The sequence below is a fragment of the Mesoplodon densirostris genome, chromosome 12 (assembly GCF_025265405.1).
Source record: "Mesoplodon densirostris isolate mMesDen1 chromosome 12, mMesDen1 primary haplotype, whole genome shotgun sequence".
Taxonomy (NCBI): domain Eukaryota; kingdom Metazoa; phylum Chordata; class Mammalia; order Artiodactyla; family Ziphiidae; genus Mesoplodon; species Mesoplodon densirostris.
Window position 1 is genome coordinate 21,474,064 of NC_082672.1, and position 17,445 is coordinate 21,491,508.

General features: G+C 43.3%; 1 protein-coding gene across 2 annotated transcripts in view; it reads left to right on the top strand.

The window, feature by feature from the left end:
- Positions 1 to 17,445, top strand: part of PLAGL1 (PLAG1 like zinc finger 1) — a 45,473-nt gene that overhangs the window by 14,573 nt on the left and 13,455 nt on the right. For both annotated transcript variants that reach the window (XM_060114792.1, XM_060114790.1), the window contains exons 2-4: positions 314 to 387; positions 4,678 to 4,709; positions 9,144 to 9,213. The gene's annotated coding sequence lies outside the window, so the exon portion shown is untranslated. The remainder of the gene's footprint in view (positions 1 to 313; positions 388 to 4,677; positions 4,710 to 9,143; positions 9,214 to 17,445) is intronic.

Sequence of the window (17,445 nt, forward strand, 5' to 3'; positions counted from 1 at the left end):
AAGTGGTGTGAGGTTTCTGAGTGGCTCCGGGTGACACCTGGATCTGAATGTAGGCATTCTGGCACCGTGGCCCCAGCTCGTCCCCACGTCACCACGTTGTCTCTCTCAAACTAAAAATCCTGTAAGAACTCAGAGGTGTGTCTCTGGAAGGTTGGAATATAACACGGTGGCATACTGACGGAAAGAAGCTTTTGATCCCGGCGTTCCTGAACTCACACTCTGTATATAAATGTCTCCTAACACAGTATCGCTGTGGTTTTTCTCAATGCCTTTTTTTTTTCTTTAACCTTTTGACATTTTTTTCCTCTTCTAGGATTGCTCTCACATCTGATGTGGCCTCTGTTTCATGTCACATCTGAAACTCCTCTGTACCTCAAACTTAGAAAGGTAAGTGTGTCTCCGCTACCCCCGCTGACTTCTGCCCAGGCTGCTCTCTGTGGCCCGTTGTGAGTCTGTGTTCTCATTCTCTTACGTTAGAGCACACGCCAAAGCTTCCCGCTCTCCACGGTAGAGGGGGTTATGTTCCAGAAAACACTTGCTCTCCGAGAATTTTCATTTGAGGAACTGCAGACCTTGAGGGAAAAATTACGGTTGGGGAATATGAAAGCCTATTTTTCACTCTTTAGAAAAATCAAGAGAACATGCTAAGAACTGTCATTGATATTCATATAACTTTAGAAATAAGGGGCACTATACAAATGCCTTTTATTTATCATGACTTGTTTACTAGAAACTTGTGATCTCCCTCCCTGACACTTAAAAAGATGTTTTCAAATAACAAATTAATGCTAGGGGAAATTTGGGGGTATTAGACTCCATTTAGAATCATATTTAGTATGTTGCATACATTACAATTCAGAGTCTCTAAATCATGCTCCTAAAGTCATAATGGGAGGTGATTCTCAATTTGCATATATTCTGTCCAAATTTCCTAAAATTATGAAATAAGTATGCCACTAAATCCAGTGGAGGTAACCTAAATTTGCCCCTAAATTTGAGGGAACTTGTGGTCGACAGGATCCCCAATATTTATCAGAAGTTTTGATTTTTTATTTTTCTCCATCATACATATAGAGATTATGATTTGTTTTAAGCACCTATTTCAAAATAATGACACCTAGTCATTAAATTTCATATCCAACATTTTGGTTGTTTTTCTCCTGTAACATGTATTAGTTCTCTGTTTTAAGCCCATTGCCTTCTTCACCCCAAAGGAACCCTCCCCCTGTTTTGCAGCTTTAGTGCTGTGTTGCTTAACCATAACTTTTGGCCTCTCTCCACATATTTTTTTGCAAAATGTCCTTGACTGTAATATGCCATATTTTTTTATTCCAGTCTTCTCTGTAAGTTTTCTTATATCCCATCTTACACTTGAGTTTTTTGGGGTTTTTTTTTTTCTCCTAAACTAGATGAACCACTTCCAAATTTATTTTGCTCTTGGACTGACTTCTAGAAAGGCTGTCCACAGCTGCTCCAGGTGAAGGGCCAAAGTGAAATATTAGATGTGTGTGTTTAAATTCCTGTTCTCCAAATGGTTCTAATTGAAATTAATCCACTTCCCCACTTATACATTCAAAAGAAAGATTCTAGCAAAATCCAAATGTGCCAGAATCACTTCTGTATATCATTTGGGTGACTTCATGATACCTGTAAGACCAATTCATGCCAGGCCTATTTGTAGTTGTTTCCTCTAGTTAAATGTGACATTGCCATTAAAAGCAGAGCTAGGGCCTCCCTGGTGGCGCAAGTGGTTGAGAGTCCGCCTGCCGATGCAGGGGATACGGGTTCGTGCCCCGGTCTGGGAGGATCCCATATGCCGCGGAGCGGCTGGGCCCGTGAGCCATGGCCGCTGAGCCTGCGCGTCCGGAGCCTGTGCTCCGCAATGGGGGAGGCCACAACAGTGAGAGGCCCGCATACCGCAAAAAAAAAAAAAAAAAAAAAAAAAAAGCAGAGCTAATAATATTATACTGCTTAAGAATTTAAAAATCTTTCAAATACATGACATACAAAGTTTTGAAGCAGGCAGGAAATAATTAGAAATTTCTTTTACAAGTATGTGTTAGAAAATGGAATTGTGTCATGATCCAAATTAAAGAAGGATGATTGAAGTGAACCAATAATCCATACTTTCTGTTATATGTATTGTATTCTGAAACAGGTTCTTAATATTTCCTAATTGTGACCTTACCCAGTGTATAAAATCATTCTTGATACTTATTAACAGGCCACATCTACTTTGTACATAAACTTCAGACTCTGCCCCAGTCACTGTGCCTCCATGTGGACATATGTAATGCATAATCTTACAACAGCTCTGCCAGGTAGAGAGATGTAAGCATGAAGAGAAGTTAGGGAACTTGCTTAAGGTTACATACCTGGCAAGTAGCAGAGCCAGTATTCTGACCTAGAGCCATGTGACTCCAAAGCCGGTGCTCTTTGCACTCCAGCAGCCCATCTTTCTTGGACTGCATCCAGCAGAAGAGTATCATTTGGTTAACGTTTTTTAACTAACTGTAGGAACACAACCTAGTATTAAGTAGAGTATGCTTCTAGTAAAAGAATAAGGGAGAGTAAAACACGTTATCATACCACCTTTAGGTAAGGAAAGTTACTATCCAAGAAATACCATTAATTTTTTTTTTTTTACTTCCTTGACTCCCTGAACAAACAAAAAGTTAAAGTGAAGGCCGTTGGGGATGAAGGGCGTTGGGGGGGTCATAATATAGGAGGGTGTTTAATAAATAAAGCACATCTCTCTATCAATGTGTTTAAAATAGTGCTAGGAGTTATGCGTGTTTATACTATGACAAAGTGTACTTTATTTGGGGAATAACTTAATTGATCCATTATGTGGCATTTACCAAGGTAATTTTTCCCTTTTTGTTTGAGCACAGGAATTAAAAGTGATTCATAAAACAGACGTGCACACACACAGTCAACGTGCAAATTAGAACCACATTAGGGTGATCATCATTTTTTGTTGTTTCCCTAAAATGGTTCCCGTTTGCTAGTTCCGATTCAGGGGAGCTTTAGAGCTCCCTGTCAACACTCAGTTTTACAGAGAAACTTCAGTGTTCAGTTATTGCTGTTCGTCTTTTTTGTGCACAGCTTTAAAAAACTGTTTTCTGTGTTTTTTCCTATGGAATTACTGATTTTCATGTATAGAATGGATAAATGCAGGAGCATAATCTGTCTGTCTGCTGTCTGAGGTCTCTTTCTATAACGCGAGCCCTTAGCGTATCGCTCTCCTGATTAAAAACTTTCAGTGGATCAGTCAGGACTGTTGGTTGCAACTGATGGAAATTAATGGGACCATTGAAGAATTCCAAACAGCCAAGTGAGGGGAGCGTATTTGCATGTTAGAAGAATCACTCTGACAGCGGCATTGTGATTAGAATGAAGGGATGAAGCGGAGCCAGTCTGAGAACAGAGACACTGAGGAACCAGTAGGGATCTCCGTGTCCAGTACGTAGAAATGACCCTTTGCTGATAAGCTCTTTACTTGCCAGGCTAGTAGTAGTTTGAAGGAAGCCACATGGAAATTGAGTTCTGGCCAGTAGGGTGGGCCGGTCCCCATTGTCCAGCACACCCTCCACCGCCTCTAAGTTTTGGGGCACCACAGGTTAGAAGGTAGCCTCCAGCACATGGTTGCCCCTGTTGGATGGTGAGGGTTGGGGCTGAGCCCTGTGAGTGCTCATTGACTGCCCCCTCCTCTTTTCCATCTGGGCTCCCCCATCTGGTGTGAGAAGGGAAGCAAGCGTCAGCAGAGGCCAGACCCTTAGGAGAGGAGAGCGGCCCTGCGCTCTGGTTTTCCGGACCTCTATCTGCTTGCTCAACGCACCCTAACTCCCAAGTTCCCTGTCTGGGGGTTTTTTCTTGGGCACCATTTAATACCAAATACTCATTTTCCTAATAACTGAAGCGGCGGGGGGGACTGTCTTGGCGCGCCCTGCCTCTGTGACGGGGCACTTGCCCCCCAGATAGCTCCTCCTCTCCCGGGTCCGTCTTCCCTCTGGACGCGCCCCACATGCCGGGCAGACTTAGTGGGTGCTTGTGCAGCAGGAAAATGGGGTCCCCTATTTGCTGATTCTTGTATGTCTGAAATTCTTCCAACCAGAGCTCCCTGTTCCAAAAGTTCTAATCTCGGCATACTGGCTGATACATCCTGGCTTATCTAGAATCCTCTCTGGTTTTCATCAGGGCCTTCATAAGCCTCATCCGAAGTCTCAGATATTCAGCCACAGAATTTAAATGGAATTTGTTTTGAGGACATGACTGACCTCAAAGTCCAAATCCCTGTAGACATTTGGTGTCACAAGGACCTACCATTACTGCAACATCTTTGAATCAACAAATTTGTCACATTTGTATCATTTCTCCTCCCCGACACCACCCCAGTTTCCAGCACACTCTCATTTCCATCTTCTGGAAACCAACAGTTTCCAGAACTGTTGGAAACAGTTGGTTTCCAAACTGATGGAAACTCCGTCCAGGCAGCTGGTCTGGGAGGCACGTCCAGGCTCAGAAGCGGCAGTGTCCTGGGCCCCAAGATTCTAGCAGCACTGGCCTCTCTTTTCTCTTCCTAGTAGACTGCTGGTTTTTTCCTTTGGTTTTTAAGCAATTCAGAGTTTAAGATAAAGGCCTTAAAGATAACTTTCTCTGTCTCTCCCTTTCTAGGTATTTGCATAGGAATCAGAGGCGTTAATCTTGTGAGTAAACTCTTGACATCAGCACTTGTTTCCTTCCTTCCTTCTCTACCTGCCCCCGGGACTAAAGCACAGGACAGCTGCCAGGTCCCCAGCACCTTTGCAGAGTCCACACTCCTCTCTACAAGAGGAGGAGTGGTGGCATTTTTTGAAAAATAATCTGGCTCCCATTGTAGCAGTTGAAGCTAGTCTATAGCACAGATGCACATGAGTCTGTGATTCTTTGCACCTTACTCAGGCGCCCCTCACAGGTCTGAATCTCATTCCACGGTGTCAAGTATGCAGGAAGTACTCACTTTTGTATTCCCCATTCCTCCAACCTAGAGAGAAATTTCATTGCAGTCATTTTTAGGTGTCTCCCTTTCCCCCATGGAGTGTGTCCTAGAATCTGGGGATTTCCCTGGCACCTGGTAGGTGAGGGCTGGTCTTTGGTATATGACAGTGGGGTAGTGGTCTCTTGAAGCCCTGCCACTCTTGCCCCAGGCCTGGCCTCCCTGAGCACACCCGCAGCTGTCCTCTAGAGGGTTCTGCCCTGCCTTGGGGACAGAGCTGTGCCAGGGCCCCTTTTCCTTTCCAGCCCCAGGAGCTGGGGGTGGAGGGGACAGTGCCTTTTTCTCTCCCTCTTACCGCTCTCTGCTTCTCTCGACCCTGAAGTTGGGCAGAGTCTCCTCACTGGGTTTAAATGTTTAGAAAGACAGACTGCTTCTGCCGTCATCTGGGCTAAAATACAAGGAATTACAAAGCCTGCACCTGTTTTAAATGAGCTAGAAAGGATGTTGGGAGGACAAACGAAGTAAAATTCCAGAGTTGTCCTGCTGCACTGATTTGGAGGCTGTAATGAAGGCAAAACATCACCCAAACACTGGTAACTATGGAAATGAAGAGAAGGAAACAGATTTGAGAGACAATAAGCTCGAAGAATCTGTGTAGCTTAGTCAGTGAGTAAAATCTAGTTTGCCTCCAGAGTTTCTAACTTTGGAGCAGCTGGGGAGCAACACAGTGAAGAGACTATTGAGAATGCGGACTTTCCAATCCCACACTCTGGATGCAAAGCCCGGCTCAGCTGCTTGCTGATTGTGTGACCATGGGCAAATTGGCATCACTCCTAAGCCTCAGTTTCCCCATAAATAAGATGAGGTTAATGCTTCCTCCACGTATGGTTGGTTGTTTGGAGCATTAAGTAAAGTGCTTAAAACAGTGGCCGTGACCTGGTGAGCATCCAGTAAATGTTAGCTCTTATCACTTAGTGGTGCCAGTGGCTGAAATCGCTGATGCTGGAGGAGCAAGCCTGGCGGGTTAGCCGTGCGGAGCCCCTGCTTTAGTATAGGTGACCTTCAGGGGCACTGATGATATCTAAGCTGAGAGGTGCAGGAGGAAGGTAGATGGATTCGCCTGAAATTTGAAAGGAGTTCAGGATTGAAGATAGAGATTTGGGAGGTCTGTGACCCCAAGGAGTAGTTGAAACCCTGGGTGGTGACTGAAGTCCCCCGGGGATTGTGTGAGAAGGTAGAGGGCTGGGTGCCTGGCCCACAGATCTGTTCAAACTCTGAGTGACCCTTTCACAACACGCTCCTCCGTGTTGTCTTTAAAACGACTCCATTGCTGTGAAATGAATAGGAATGTCCTGTTTACGGTCTCCACTTCAGAGGTATAATCTCAGTCGCGGTGATCCAGCTCCCCAAAGTAAGACTTAGTTGCCTGTAATCTGCCAAATCGGGTGGGCTCCTTTCCGTCTGGAATTACAGTCCTTAGAAAATAAAAAACTTATCTGGGAGGCTTTTCGAAAACAGGCCCTGCACATCCTCAACCCAGAGGAGTCTTTCGCTGGAAGCCGAGGCAGGCCTCCCGGCGTCAAGGCTTGCCCAGTTCTTTCCCACTCAAATCACTTGAAATAAAAAAGTCAGTTTGAAGAATTTACTTAAGCAAAATCAGGAGTAGCTCCAAGTGAATGAGCTGAAACTGGAGGGAAATCCCTTTGTTCAATTCGGGTTTCAGTGAACGCTCAGCAGGCAGCTAAACCAGTTCATTAACAGAGAAAAAGACGTGTTTCTCAAAGCGGCTCTCAGAAGCTAAAGCTTAGAAAAACAGATTGTGACAGCAGAAATGCATTCTAGAAATCGTAACGCTCTAGATTCAGGAAACTTTAGTTTTCGTCATCACTGAATAAACAAATCACTTCCCCCTAAATATCTCCCCTTTATTTAAGACAATTCCCTCTAACTGATCTGTTTGCCGTGCACCAATCCTCGTTCCTAGAAAAATGTGATTTTTCTTGCTACTCTGAAGCTCAGAAACAAGTATATCTAGAAGTGTTTAACGGTATTGGGTCATTTTAAAAAACCGTATTCTTCACAAAAAAAAAAAATAATAGAATTGACATATTAAAACCTTTTTTCTGTGATTTTTGAAATCCAAATTCTGACCTGAAAAACAACAGTCTGCAAGTAGCATCCTGTCAAATGTAGATGTGTTATTTTTCCTAACTGCCTCTGCTCTGCTTTATTAAATTGTTGTAGACTGCACATGATTTTTCCCCTGGGGCCACGCATGCTTTCAGGTTCTCTGTTGCATTGTTAACTATTTAAGCATTAAACTGGGGCTGAGATGGCAGGTGGGAAAGGCCGAGGGACTTGATCTCCTCCCTGCCAGAGTTCTCCGCTTTCACTAGTGCTGCTTACATTGAACGGCTTAAGAATAATCTCCTGTGTGAGCCCTCGGAGGCCAAGGAGGATTGTTGAATTCAGAAAGGAATCTCTTTCTTTTAGTGATAATTTGAATATTTTGACAATGAAGCTAAGCTACTCCACTGCCTGGTTTGCGTACTTCACGTCATGTGCGCCCTTTCTAGTGAAGCAGGAGAGAGCCTCTGCCTCTTCTCATAAATTCATAAATTGGTATTGTCCATTGATGAGATGGGTAGGAGCGGAGGAGGAATCATCCAGAAGAATTGTACTCTCTTGCTTTAATGTGTTTTACAGCCCTTAAAAAAAATTAATATAGGCCTTTGGAGACCACCCGATTAAACCACCACGATAAAGGATGAGTATTTTGAGAAGAGAGATGGACCATGAGGATAATTTGAGAAGTGTTTATGCATGCAAAGCAAGGAATACGTTTAAAACAAATACTCTGGATGATTCAGAGAACCTACTCACCTCCAGTTTTTTCCCTAAATTGTGGTGGATTATTTTTAAACTTTAGTTGTCTGAAAATGGCCTTAATTTTCCTGTTTTTAACTTAATTTTCCTGTTTAATAACTTATGTGATTCAAAATAAATGGACATAGCCTTTTTGAGCAAATTAAGAGAAGAAAACAGGCGACCAGGTGAATAAATCGCTTAGGTGAGATATAATTGGCTGTTACATAATAGATTTACCTTTGTACTGGTAAAGAGAATCCCGAAAAGCTTCCCCGCTAAGAGGGTCGACTGGTTAGAATAGTCTTGGTTGGAAGAAGCCAACTTTTATAATTGATTGGTGAACAGAGATACCCTTTTCCAAATGCTCACCAGGGATCAGTGGTGCGAAGCTGGTTGTAGACCTTTCTGGAGACTTGGTGAAAACATAAGTTCCCAGGGCCCCAGCGATGCTGTCAGTCAGTGTTAGTTTGTACTGTAGCCTAGGAATCTGTATTTTTAAAAGATCGCCCTGGTAATTCTAACGTATAGCCAGGTTTGGTAACTGCGGAATTGTATATGCAAATTGGAGACTTCAGCCTTTTCACCCTCCACAGTTGATAAATCTATATGAAGATATGAAGCTTTTTATGTGAAGCTTTTGTTGAAAATGAATGTCTACTGGTTATTGCTGATTTTTTTCAGTTCATAATTTGTTTTAGGTTCTGTTATTACATAGATTTGCATACCTGTTTTACGGTATTCTAATACTGTTGGTTTTTTTTAAATGCCATTTCCTCTGAGTTCTATTTTGAATATTTTATGTAAGCAATTTCATGGTTGTTGTTGTTTTTTTTCTACTTGCAGAAAGCAGGGGAAAACATGAGGGTTTTTCTAATCCAGTTGCAAGTAGGACAAAGGATATAATATAAATACTTAAAGATCTTCTTGGGCAAGATTACATGAGACGTTGAAAACCTTTTAAGTTACAACATTATGAACTTCAGCACACCTTTTAAATATATCAGATGATCTAAATGCTACAGACTTTTGCCATATGGTGTATCTGAGACATTTGAAAAGTAAGGGTGGTGGGTCTATTGAAGTATTATACTGTAGGATTTTAACATCTGAACTTGATCTATCATCTATTAAAATGCCTGAAAAGCAGGAGAAAATCTCCTCCACACATTAGCAGTTGTGTATGTGTTTGTGCTCTTGAAGTGAGCAAGCTCAAGTTGCCACGTAAGCGGGAGTGGGGGGCAGGGGGAGTGTTTTTCTAGCTTCGTTCACTTAAGGTGTGCAAGATCTCTTCTTACAGGTTTGAAGCCTCAAACTTCTGAGAGGTCTCCCTGACTGCCTTCGAGCTGATGTTTCCTGTCACCGAGTAGGTACGCAAGCAATGATTGCTTTAAAAAATTACTTCTATCTGAGCATGTTTATTAGTAATTGCTTGTAAACACATAGTAAAAGAGGTCAAGGACATGCAGGAGGTTCAAGGCACTTCAAAATGGCTCTGGTAGAGAAGAGCTGCATTTCCCCCTCAAACTGTGAAATACCTTAGAACAGAATTCTTTTAACCTTTTCTTTTTAAAAAGCAAATTAGTATCCTCTGTGTTTCGGGGAATCAGATCCTGCAGTTAGCAACTTCTCATATCCTCTGCCTTCCCCACACACAGCCCCCGTAATACCTGCAGATCTCTGGAATTTTCTGCTGACAACGCCCGTCAGTTCAGAAGCTTTAAAGCTGCCCTATCTTCACTCCTCACTTGTGTACATAAGAAGATGTGTAAAGGTTGCCTCCCGTTTGTGGAAGATGTTGACTAATAAGCCTGAGGAAGATGCTGGTCACGTACTAGTTGCACTAGGGAGTCCAGCTACAGCTTCCAAGGCTTTCTTTGGAAATACTGCCGTAAAAGCTACTGCTGAAGTCCGCTTCTGTGTAGACAGCTTAGCCGGGGAGGATGGCAAGGTGGGAGTGGAGAGTGTTTGGTTTAGCTCAGAACATCCGGGTTTGGCCTCTGGTCACCACTGTCGTCATCAGTCATGACATTAGTGGGAGCTAACAGTCTTAGAAGTTAACACTGTGCATTAGGCTTTGCTTAGTACAGTGTGTTACCTGCAGTATCTTTTTATTAGTCAGTGCCTATGGGCAAAGGACTGAGGTGTCTGGACCTCAGTTTCCTCATCTGTTAGATGGGGATAAAGATGCCTTTCTAGCCTGTCTCACAGGGCTGTCAGATGGGCATTAGTAGACAAAGTAGCATGAGAGGACTTTATGAGTTCAACTGAAATGTAATATTGTTTTACTAAAGGTTATTTTGGCTCCATTTGAAATAGAATATTCTTACTAAGTAATATTTTGATTTCTTGGCCAGAAATTGAAATTCATCCCAACGTGGCCAGCATATCTACTAGGAACTGAGAAAGGCACTGGCAGTTCTCATTAGGGGTGGGTGTGGGGGGTGGGAGTGTCTCGCCCTTGTATCTTCTGGTCACTGTCTGATTGACATTGGAAGACCGTGCGTGACAACTGGTAAGATCCTGGAATGTGACTGCCAAGTATTGGGTGGTGAGTCTGTGGGCTGAAGACAGGTAGTGGGTGGCGAACACCCCAGGCCCTGTGTGTCTCTGGAGCTTAGCGGGACAAGCTCAGGCAAAATGGACAGGGCAATCGCCAGGCAAGCCGGGAAGGAGGAACAACATGAGGCATCGCTATAGGCTACTGGGAAGGAGCAGCAAGCATGCGGCAGCGGGAAATTGGGGCTTATTGTAAGCAAGGTGCCCGGCCTCCAGGGCGACCGGAGCACAGGACGGCACATTGAAGCCCCTGCGGATGGGCTGTGGATGGACCACACATGTGGATTGCGAGGACAGCTACTTAGAGAGGTTCACATTCCTCCCATTGAACTGGCTATGATTGTAATGGTTTGTTAAACAAACAAAGAACCTAAAGCTGTGAATGAGGGAGAGAAAAGACTTAAGGTGAAAAGGAGGGGAGGCCCTGCTTGCTAGTGTTCCACTCTTTTTAAGCTCCCCCCCCCTTCCTTGACATTCCTTTCTCCCTTTCAGAGAAGACAGTGCAGTAACTTGGAAAAGTTGCCTTGTCTCTCCAGTGCCATTTCCTTTTAAACTGGAAACAGGATGAAATAAAATGTTTGTCACCTTACCAAGACAAAAATGAAAAACTGGGGTCCTCTTAAAGGACTAGTGATAAATATTTTTATATTTCTAACCAGGTATTTCTGGGTGAACAGTTTGCTTGGCATCCTTTGAATTTATCGGAGGTGCCGTGGAAAGGCCAAGAGAAGATTTTCAGTCAAGCACTGGATAGTAGCTTTGTCCCGTGAATAACACATGTGGCCGCAGAGGTGGGCAGACCTCTGCTTCTGGAGGAAGGGGTGTGAGCTTTGGAGTGGGCACAGCAATTTCACTTTTCTCTCTGAACTGTGTACACAGTTTATAGTCAAGTGAGTTCCGGATGTTCATCCATTGAAAAAGCTTGGAAAAAAAAGTGTAAATTGTTTTTTGAAACTGCCAATTACATCTGTGTCCATTCAGTTAATCAGATTAGGTCTCAGGCCCTCCTTGTGGGAAAAAAAAGGAACCATTTAGAGGTTTCAGAACAGTACTTTTAAATCTGCTGTTCCCGCAGGGTAATGAAGTTATCCATGGGGGAGGGATTAGTGATTACGTGTAACTTTTTTCTTGTGGACAGCAGTCAGTTGATACGGCGCCCTCACTTTCCCTGGCTCCCAGATCCCCCCGCCTGGCGCGTCGGAGCCCTTGTGTTCAGGGCACTGCCTTCTTTGCAGGCCCGTCTCCTGCTGTCCCTCTTCTGCTCACACCTGCCTTCCAGCCAAACTAGAGCACATGGTCCATGCTGCCCTGTGTTGCTTCATGCCTCTGTGCTTTTACATGGTCTCCCCTCTGCCTGAAGGAGACCTACTCCCTTTTGTCCACCTGGTTCGCTCCTAAACTCAGCCCAAGTAGTCATTATAAAAATTTAGAAGGTACGGATACTCAAAGAGGAAAAACAAAGAAAGTCATCTCTAATTCAGCCCCCTAGCGACCCTTCGCTGACATACTGTTATCTGCACTTTCAGCCCTTTTTCTATTTATTTAGGCGTTTTTTTTAAGGATGACACAGTCCACCCAAGTCTTGAGCATCCTTTCCCGATCTCATGTAGCTTTTGAGGTTCCGTCAAGAGATTTTAACTCGGGCGTCTGGCTTCCCGTCACCCATGTGACTAGTGAGCTTTTCTTATTTCTTTTCTCAGTGTGAGCCTTTGCCCTCACACACTTCCTGGGAAGGAATCAGGCTTTTCTTTTCCCTAGAATGGTAACCGTATTAGGACAATAGGCCCTGCCGATAATTAGGTAAGTTTTGGTTCCTCTGTGCCCTGCTCTTAGAGTTCCAGGAAAAGAGATCACCGCTGTCAGCTATAGAAACACATCGTAAAGGGCATAAAGGCGAGTAGCCGAGGATTTGTTGGGAGGGGGGAGGGGGATATATTTCCAGCTGTCACAAAGGAGTAGTCCCTGCCGCTGACTTTAATGACTAGGAAATCTTCTCCTAACACCAAAGGCTCTTGTCTGGATTTCGGGTCCATGCTCCACCCCACCCCCTGCCATGCTACCTAGAGTTCATTAACAGTCTTCCTGACACATTCCGTCCCATCTCAGCTCGAGAACCAGTCCTGGGCCTCACACTTGCCTCTCTGGATGCACTTACCTATTTTGCTTGCTTGTAGACCTTTGTCTGTTTCTTCCTAAATGTTAATATCTAAGAACACCGTGTATGAGGTGGGGCGAGGAGGAGTGGGGAGGATTTAAGAACCTGTAAAGGTGTTTCCTTCCCTCCTCTCTGCCTGATGGATGTTATGCCGAGTGACCGGTCCCGCAGAGGTGCTTTGGCCCTGTCTGGGGAGTCCCGAGCTGTGTAAGCCCCCTGTTTCCGCTCCATACAGGTGTGGGAGGGAGTGGTGTCATAACAGGATGGTTTCAGATGACGCCTCCGTGGTGATGGAGCCTGGCTCCTGGTCAGCGGTCCTCTTTTGCCGTCAGTAGTTTGCTTTCTCTCAGTCTTCTGTGGTTCATCGAGGCTCCTATTCCTGGGCGTCTGCCTTTTCCAGTGCTTCCTCCCATCGCAGTCAAGACAGAGTTTTATGGGCGTTCTCTCTCTGCTTCTACCTCTTTCTTCTCTCCGCACCTCCGTGTAGGCCTGGAGTGGCCAGTCTTGACAAAATCAGTTACATGTTATCTTCGATGTGCTAAACACAGTATAATAATAAAAGGCTCCCATCTGTAAAAAAAAAAAAAAAAAAAAAAAAGCCCACTTCTTCTCGTAGAGTGGGCAACCAAACAGGATCTTTGATCTATTAGGGTCTTGTTTTGTATTATCACCATCTAGAAATTATTTTGCAACATCTTATCAAGTTTTTTAAAAATGCAAACTTAATTCTCATTTTGCTTATTTTTATCACCACAGACTTGTCACTACAGTACCTTACCTAAGAGGAACTGAGGGAATTGAGGTAGAAGGCTTCTCTGTCCTTAGAGCCTCCAAGAGGGACATGCCACAACACGCCCACTTCCATCTGGCTCCACAGTGCAGACTAGGTCCCCTAAGGGAGGACCAGTCTAGCTGCGGCCTGCTGTAAAGAAAACAAATCCCTCCCCAGCCCAGGCCACCCCCCTGTACCAGACCACTTGGGGAGGACAGGCACTGGTGATCAAGGTTGATCATGCACCCTTCCTGATGATCTGAAGCCACCCACATACACAGAGCCCAGAGTAATTTATAAAGTCACTTACAGAAGCCAGATTCAGAATGGTAACCACTTCCCTGCAGGCAAGGGTATTATTCGCTATTATTTAGTCTGGGAGATGACCTCTGGGCCTCCTCCATGTGGAAGTCTCCTGGTTGGCCTGAATGCCCGTTAGGCACCATTAAATTCAATACATCTAAAACTGAACTCTGAACTCCTGTGTTTTGCTAGGTTTTTCTTCTGGGGCTTGACATTTCTTTCCCTCTCCACCGTCACTGTCCCCTGTTTCCTCTACCATTTTCTAAGTCGTAATTTAACTACAGTAGTCCCTCCTTATCTGAGATTTCACTTTCCGTGGTTTCAGTTACCCACGGTCAACCTCGGTGCAAAAATATTAAATGGAAAATTCCAGAAATAAACAATTCATAAATTTTAAATTGTGCACCATTCTGAGTAGCATGATGAAATCTCATGCCAGCCTGTTCCATCCTACCCGGGACGTGAGTCATCCCTTCATCCAGCATATCCTGCCTGTTGGTCACTTAGTAGCTGGCTCAGTTGTCAGACCCACTGTCGGTATCACAGTGCATGTGTTCAAGTAACCCTTATTTTACTTAATAAGCACAAGACTGGTGATGCTGTCAATTTGGATGAGCCAAAGAGATGCCGTAAAGTGCTTCCTTTAAGTGAAAAGATGAAACTTATCAACTTAATAAGGAGAAAAATCATATGTCGAGGTTGCTAAGCTCTACAGTAAGAAGGAATCTTCTATCTGTGAAATTGTGCAGAAGGAAAGAGAAGTTTGTGCTAGTTTCGCTGTCTCACCTCAAACCGCAAATGTTACGGCCACGGTTCGTGATGAGCGCGTAGTTGAGGCGCGGAAAAGGCATTAAATTTGTACAATAAGATATTTTGGAAAAGATATTTTCAGAGAGAGAGAGAAACCACATTCATATAACTTTTATTATAGTGTTTGAAATAATTGTTCTATTTTGTTCTTGTTGTTAATCTCTGGCTGTGCCTAATTTCTAAATTAAGCTTTATCCTAAGCATGCATGTGTAGGAAAAGACATAGTGTATGTACAGTTTGGTAATACCTGTGGTTTCAGGCATCCACTGGGGGTCTTGGAACATATTCGCTGTGGATAAGGGGCGCCTACTGTAGTGGGCTTCTGGGATCCCTGCCCCTTGTAGTTTGCCTCCTCTTGGTCTTTGTGGCTCTTTGAGGCTTAGATTCCTGTGCTTATTATGCCTTTTCCATCACTCAGCAGGAATGCCTCCAACTCCTGTTGAGACAGTGTTTTGTTGGCATTTTTCTACCTGTTTCTACTTCTCTCCCCACCTCACTCCACCTCCACATAAACGCAGAGTTAGTGGCTACCCTTGACTAAACATGTTAGTCAGCCTGCTAAAATAATACAACAAAAAGCCCACCTTCTCCTAGTGCAATAGAGCAATACACCACTGGCGCTTTATGATTTGGTCTGTCTCTCTCCAGCCTGTTTGTCCATGGTACCCCCATGTTTACATCCATATCCAGTCATACTGAAGTACTTATTTTCAAGTACCCTGTGTTGATTCATTCCCTTGGCCTGCAATAGACCACCTCCCCCTTGAACACCAGGTAAACTTGCTGGCTCAGCTTAAACTTTGGCTTCTCCATGAAACCTCTCCTGATCTCCCAAGCAAGAGATGATTATTCCTTCGACAACCATGTTTCTTATCCATCTTGAGTTTCAATGATTGTTTTCACTTTTTTTCACGCATAAGCCTTTATAGAGCCATTTAATTGCATCGTATCTTAGTTCTTAAGGAAGAGCGTCTTAGGATGTACCTGTCCTGACTCCAGGCTTGTATACTACCTCTTTCCCTTCCACTGAGCATTACTTGGTTTTGCCTTTCTAATTTTTGCCAATCTAGTTGGGGAGGGGGGGTGTTAAGAAATAAAACAAAAAGTGTCAGATATGGTAAGTGCATGACACAAAGGAAAAAAAAAAAAGAGGCAGGGTATGGAGGCATAAGGAGTGCCAGGGATAGGGGTGGGGATTAAATAAATTAACCAGGATTGAAGTTTTGCCAGTCAAGAAGGGGGAAGGCCCACAGAGTAAAATTAAAATGTACATGGGAAGTGATTTTAATGATGGACCAAGAGATCTAACCTGGATAAAACTGTACATGTTTTCATTTGTTTATTGGCTACATGGGTTTCCCCTTCTGTGAAATACCTTTTTATTTTTTTGTTCTTGCCTAAAGGTTTAAAGTTTTTTTTTTAAACATTAAGCCTGTAATCTGTCTGGAATTAATTTCCTATATGATGTATGGTAGGAATCCAGTTTCTTTATTTTCCATATGGATAACCAATTATTAAGTAGTCCATTCTTTCCCCAATGATTGCAGCGCCAGCCCTGTCGTATATTAAGTTGCCATACAAAAGTGGGTCTGTTTCTCGGCTATTCATTCTACTCCATTGGTCCACTTGTCTAATCCTATGCCTATATCATACTGCCTTAATTACTGTAGCTTTTTTTTTTTTTTTTTGCGGTACGCGGGCCTCTCACTGTTATGGCCTCTCCCGCTGCAGAGCACAGGTTCCGGGCGCGCAGGCTCAGCGGCCATGGCTCACAGGCCCAGCCGCTCCGCGGCATGTGGGATCTTCCCGGACCGGGGCACGAACCTGTGTCCCCTGCATCGGCAGGTGGACTATCAACCACTGCGCCACCAGGGAAGCCCTGTAGCTTTTTTAAATAAAAGTTTTAATCTGTTATCTTTTACCTTTTCTTCTTTGGTCTGTTTTTATGATGATGAGAATAAGCCAGTTGAGTGGAGAAAGTCTTGGCTATTCTTGACTTTTCCTCTTCCATATAAAATTTTAGAATGATCTTGTCAAGTTCCAACAAAGAACCTTGTTGAATTTTTATTAGAACTTCAGTGAATCAGTATACTAATATGAAGAGAACTGCCAATATTACAGTAATTCTATCTGTATTTCCCTATTCATGAACATGGTATATTTCTCATTTAGGTTTTCTTTTGTCTTTCAGTATAGTTTTATAGTTTCTCCACAAATATCTTGTTTGTCTTTGGTTAGATTTATTCCTAGCTATCTTTGCTTTGTGGCTAATTAATTTTAAATTATATTTCTGTTTGCTGGCATTTAAAAATACAGTCGATTTTGTATTTTGATTTTTGTAACTAAATACCTTGTCAGATTTTCTAATTCTCATATTCTATGTGTGGATTCTTTGGAGTTTTCTATATAGTCATCTGTGAATGGCAAAAGATGTATTCCATTCTAATTTTAAGTCTTTTTATTGCTTTATTGTTTCGACCACAACTTCTAGTACAAATGTTTAATAAGAAACAGTGATAATAGGCACCTTTCTCATATGACAAAGATAGTAAACTGTCTCATTAACTTAAAAATTATCTCCTCTTTCCTGTTTCTTAGTCTAATGATGAACATTTTAACAATTTAACCTATGGATGGTCTACAGTTAATTAGTCTCTGGGTTATAAAAGGTTGCTTCATGGTGCTAATCACTAGTGAGCATTAGGACTAACAAAGATGTAAAAATAGCAAGGACCCTCAAAAGAAGCCACATTGGCAAACATAAAGGTGCCTAAGAGTCATCAGGGGAGTTTATTAAAATTGCAGATTCTCAGATGCTCCCCCAGCAAGTTTGACTCAAATGCCTGCCCCCGGGGTCTTGCACTTGTCACTGTCCTTGTTGTTTGTTGTTTTCTGTTTTTAAACTCCGGTTCCTTTCGGGATATCTCTGTTCTCTCTAGGATATTAATGATAGTTGTTTCTGAAGTTTTCTCCATACAGTCTTTTTTCTTCTTCATTATCCT